The sequence below is a fragment of the Oncorhynchus gorbuscha genome, unplaced genomic scaffold (genome assembly GCF_021184085.1).
Source record: "Oncorhynchus gorbuscha isolate QuinsamMale2020 ecotype Even-year unplaced genomic scaffold, OgorEven_v1.0 Un_scaffold_1419, whole genome shotgun sequence".
In the NCBI taxonomy this organism is placed as follows: Eukaryota; Metazoa; Chordata; class Actinopteri; order Salmoniformes; family Salmonidae; genus Oncorhynchus; species Oncorhynchus gorbuscha.
The window spans coordinates 80,001-85,875 of record NW_025746204.1 but is presented as its reverse complement, the minus strand read 5'-3'; the positions used below and the strand labels follow the sequence as shown (position 1 = coordinate 85,875).

At 45.0% G+C, this 5,875-nt stretch overlaps 1 pseudogene; it reads right to left on the bottom strand.

Annotated features, from left to right (window-relative positions):
- Positions 1-777: 777 nt before the first annotated feature.
- Positions 778-5,875, bottom strand: part of LOC124022780 — a 16,241-nt pseudogene continuing 11,143 nt past the window's right edge.

The following is a 5,875-nucleotide window of genomic DNA, read 5'->3' as shown; positions in this document are numbered from 1 at the left end:
GGGTTAGGGTTAGGGGTTAGGGTTAGGGTTAGGGTTAGGGTTAGGGTTAGGGGTTAGGGTTAGGGTTAGGGTTAGGGGTTAGGGTTAGGGTTAGGGGTTAGGGTTAGGGTCGTCAACAGTGGACCAGATCAGACTGTAATTCTAATGAATGGGTTAGGGTTAGGGTTAGGGTTAGGGTTAGGGGTTAGGGTTAGGGTTAGGGTTAGGGGTTAGGGTTAGGGTTAGAGTCGTCAACAGTGGACCAGATCATACTGTAATTCTAATGAATGGGTTGGGGTTGGGGTTAGGGGTTAGGGTTAGGGTTGGGGTTGGGGTTGGGGTTGGGGTTAGGGTTAGGGTTAGGGTTAGGGTCGTCAACAGTGGACCAGATCAGACTGTAATTCTAATGAATGGGTTAGGGTTAGGGTTAGGGTTAGGGTTAGGGTTAGGGGTTAGGGTTAGGGTTAGGGGTTAGGGTTAGGGTTAGGGTCGTCAACAGTGGACCAGATCAGACTGTAATTCTAATGAATGAATAATAATGTTTGCGTGGTTTTAACCCACTGAATAGTTGTATTGGTGTGGTGAGGATTTACTCTGCCCGGCACTGAAACAGGAAAACACCATCTTTATTTCCTGAAGACATCTGTGGTCATTAGTGTCCTTCTGTTTGTGCTTCTGATTCCCTCTTGGTTGGTTCCTTTATCCTCAGGTGGAGATGGTGCCATTTCACTCAGTTGACTCTCTACTGAAGGAGACCCAGATGTGCTGGTGGTGGAACAGAACAAGGGGACGGCTGTCTGTCCTCCAGGTGTTTATTAGGAAAAGTTGATATACACAATTTGAATAAACAACAGTTTAGGAAATGTAAAATAAATGTGGATATCTGTTGTTGCCTCTAGGCTCCGCCCCTACTGGTCAGTCCTCCTTAATCTTCCTGGTTGTGAACTTCCGCACGCACAGCGATAAGCACTTTAACGTCACCATGACAATGGCCATCGCCGCGACGATCAACAGGCCAATCACATCCAAGCTGTGGTACTGGAACCAGTTGAGGTCTTGGGCGGCGGCTCTCAGGTGGCCCGCCCCTTTGTGGCGCATCACAAACTCTGTCCAATAGGCAGAGAGCTCCAGGGGGTCCACTGGTTGGTCCTTGTGAATGGCTGAGAGCTTCAGCACACTGGACTTATACCTGTAGAAAGACACACCATGGCCCGATTACCAACCGGGGAAAATCCCCAGGAGCCTCGACCTCCACAGGGCCCCAACTCATTTAGTTATAGTGTTTGATACACACACATTATGCAGATGTACAGCAAAACGCTTGTGTTCCAGCACTGGAGTAATAATACCTAAATAAAAAGAAAGGAATTAAGAAATATCAGAACGAACACTGTCAGAGTCTGGAATATAAATATATAGTGGTGTGTATAGACAGTACAGACAGAATAGAAGAGGTGTGGACAGCAGTAGTTATATAGGATGAACCATGACTAGAATACAGTATATACATATGAAGTGGACAGCAGTAGTTATATAGGATGAACCATGACTAGAATACAGTATATACATATGAAGTGGACAGCAGTAGTTATATAGGATGAACCATGACTAGAATACAGTATATATGAAGTGGACAGCAGTATGAACCATGACTAGAATACAGTATATACATATGAAGTGGACAGCAGGATGAACCATGACTAGAATACAGTATATATGAAGTGGACAGCAGTATGAACCATGACTAGAATACAGTATATACATATGAAGTGGACAGCAGTAGTTATATAGGATGAACCATGACTAGAATACAGTATATACATATGAAGTGGACAGCAGTAGTTATATAGGATGAACCATGACTAGAATACAGTATATATATATGAAGTGGACAGCAGTAGTTATATAGGATGAACCATGACTAGAATACAGTATATACATATGAAGTGGACAGCAGTAGTTATATAGGATGAACCATGACTAGAATACAGTATATATATATGAAGTGGACAGCAGTAGTTATATAGGATGAACCATGACTAGAATACAGTATATATATATGAAGTGGACAGCAGTAGTTATATAGGATGAACTAGAATACAGTATATACATATGAAGTGGACAGCAGTAGTTATATCCTCTTTAAACCTGCGTATTCCTCCAAACCTCAGTTGTCCTGAGTCTGCACAACTCTGCCAGGACCTAGGATCAAGAGAGACGCTCAAGTGTTTTAGTACTATATCTCTTGACACAATGATGAAAATAATCATGGCCTCTAAACCTTCAACCTGTATACTGGACCCTATTCCAACTAAACTACTGAAAGAGCTGCTTCCTGTGCTTGGCCCTCCTATGTTGAACATAATAAACGGCTCTCTATCCACTGGATGTGTACCAAACTCACTAAAAGTGGCAGTAATAAAGCCTCTCTTGAAAAAGCCAAACCTTGACCCAGAAAATATAAAAAAACTATCGGCCTATATCGAATCTTCCATTCCTCTCAAAGATTTTAGAGAAGGCTGTTGCGCAGCAACTCACTGCCTTCCTGAAGACAAGCAATGTATACAAAATGCTTCAGTCTGGTTTTAGACCCCATCATAGCACTGAGACGGCACTTGTGAAGGTGGTAAATGACATTTTGATGGCATCGGACCGAGGCTCTGCATCTGTCCTCGTGCTCCTAGACCTTAGTGCTGCTTTTGATACCATCGATCACCACATTCTTTTGGAGAGATTGGAAACCCAAATTGGTCTACACGGACATGTTCTGGCCTGGTTTAGGTCTTATCTGTCGGAAAGATATCAGTTTGTCTCTGTGAATGGTTTGTCCTCTGACAAATCAACTGTACATTTCGGTGTTCCTCAAGGTTCTGTTTTAGGACCACTATTGTTTTCACTATATATTTTACCTCTTGGGGATGTTATTCGAAAACATAATGTAAACTTTCACTGCTATGCGGATGACACACCCAAACAAGGGCACTGCGTTCATCCACCTCTGGCCTGCTCGCCTCCCTACCACTGAGGAAGTACAGCTCCCGCTCAGCCCAGTCAAAACTGTTCGCTGCCCTGGCCCCCCCAATGGTGGAACAAACTCCCTCACGACGCCAGGACAGCGGAGTCAATCACCACCTTCCGGAGACACCTGAAACCCCACCTCTTTAAGGAATACCTAGGATAGGTTAAGTAATCCCTCTCACCCCACCCCCCCCCTAAGTTTTAGATGCACTATTGTTAAGTGACTGTCCCACTGGATGTCATAAGGTGAATGCACCAATTTGTAAGTCGCTCTGGATAAGAGCGTCTGCTAAATGACTTAAATGTAAATGTAAATGTAATGTACATTTCAATGAAACATGGTGAAGCCCCAAAATTGCCCTCGCTAGAAGCATGTGTTTCAGACATAAGGAAGTGGATGGCTGCAAACTTTCTACTATTAAACTCGGACAAAACAGAGATGCTTGTTCTAGGTCCCAAGAAACAAAGAGATCTTCTGTTGAATCTGACAATTAATCTTAATGGTTGTACAGTCGTCTCAAATAAAACTGTGAAGGACCTCGGCGTTACTCTGGACCCTGATCTCTCTTTTGAAGAACATATCAAGACCATTTCAAGGACAGCTTTTTTCCATCTACGTAACATTGCAAAAATCAGAAACTTTCTGTCCAAAAATGATGCAGAAAAATTCATCCATGCTTTTGTCACTTCTAGGTTAGACTACTGCAATGCTCTATTTTCCGGCTACCCGGATAAAGCACTAAATAAACTTCAGTTAGTGCTAAATACGGCTGCTAGAATCCTGACTAGAACCAAAAAATTTGATCATATTACTCCAGTGCTAGCCTCTCTACACTGGCTTCCTGTCAAAGCAAGGGCTGATTTCAAGGTTTTACTGCTAACCTACAAAGCATTACATGGGCTTGCTCCTACCTACCTCTCTGATTCGGTCCTGCCGTACATACCTACACGTACGCTACGGTCACAAGACGCAGGCCTCCTAATTGTCCCTAGAATTTCTAAGCAAACAGCTGGAGGCAGGGCTTTCTCCTATAGAGCTCCATTTTTATGGAACGGTCTGCCTACCCATGTCAGAGACGCAAACTCGGTCTCAACCTTTAAGTCTTTACTGAAGACTCATCTCTTCAGTGGGTCATATGATTGAGTGTAGTCTGGCCCAGGAATGGGAAGGTGAACGGAAAGGCTCTGGAGCAACGAACCGCCCTTGCTGTCTCTGCCTGGCCGGTTCCCCTCTTTCCACTGGGATTCTCTGCCTCTAACCCTGTTACAGGGGCTGAGTCACTGGCTTGCTGGCGCTCTCTCGTGCCGTCCCTGGGGGGGGTGCGTCACCTGGGTGGGTTGATTCACTGTTGTGGTCGGCCTGTCTGGCTTCCCCCCCCCCTCCCCTTGGGTTGTACCGTGTCGGAGATCTTTGTGGGCTATACTCGGCCTTGTCTCAGGATGGTAAGTTGGTGGTTGAAGACTTCCCTCTAGTGGTGTGGGGGCTGTGCTTTGGCAAAGTGGGTGGGGTTATATCCTTCCTGTTTGGCCCTGTCCGGGGTGTCCTCGGATGGGGCCACAGTGTCTCCTGACCCCTCCTGTCTCAGCCTCCAGTATTTATGCTGCAGTAGTTTATGTGTCGGGGGCTAGGGTCAGTTTGTTTATCTGGAGTACTTCTCCTGTCCTATTCGGTGTCCTGTGTGAATCTAAGTGTGCGTTCTCTAATTCTCTCCTTCTCTCTTTCTTTCTCTCTCTCGGAGGACCTGAGCCCTAGGACCATGCCCCAGGACTACCTGACATGATGACTCCTTGCTGTCCCCAGTCCACCTGGCCATGCTGCTGCTCCAGTTTCAACTGGCCTGGGCCCTAGGACCATGTCCCAGGACTACCTGACATGAGGACTCCTTGCTGTCCCCAGTCCACCTGGCCATGCTCCTGCTCCAGTTTCAACTGTTCTGCCTTACTATTATTCAACCATGCTGGTCATTTATGAACATTTGAACATCTTGGCCACGTTCTGTTATAATCTCCACCCGGCACAGCCAGAAGAGGACTGGCCACCCCACATATGCTCTCTCTAATTCTCTCTTTCTTTCTCTCTCTCGGAGGACCTGAGCCCTAGGACCGTGCCCCAGGACTACCTGACATGATGGCTCCTTGCTGTCCCCAGTCCACCTGACTGTGCTGCTGCTCCAGTTTCAACTGTTCTGCCTTATTATTATTTGACCTTGCTGGTCATTTATGAACATTTGAACATCTTGGTCATGTTCTGTTATAATCTCTACCCGGCACAGCCAGAAGAGGACTGGCCACCCCACATAGCCCGGTTCCTCTCTAGGTTTCTTCCTAGGTTTTGGCCTTTCTAGGGAGTTTTTCCTAGCCACCGTGCTTTTACACCTGCATTGTTTGCTGTTTGGGGTTTTAGGCTGGGTTTCTGTACAGCACTTTGAGATATCAGCTGATGTACGAAGGGCTATATAAATAAATTTGATTTGAAAAAATAAAATAAAAATAAATTTGATTTGATTTGATTTGATATAGGATGAACCATGACTAGAATACAGTATATAATAATATAATAATATATGCCATTTAGCAGACGCTTTTATCCAAAGCGACTTACAGTCATGTGTGCATACATTCTACGTATGGGTGGTCCCGGGGATCGAACCCACTACCCTGGCGTTACAAGCGCCATGCTCTACTAACTGACCTACAGAAGGACCATATATATATGAAGTGGACAGCAGTAGTTATATAGGATGAACCATGACTAGAATACAGTATATACATATGAAGTGGACAGCAGTAGTTATATAGGATGAACCATGACTAGAATACAGTATATACATATGAAGTGGACAGCAGTAGTTATATAGGATGAACCATGACTAGAATA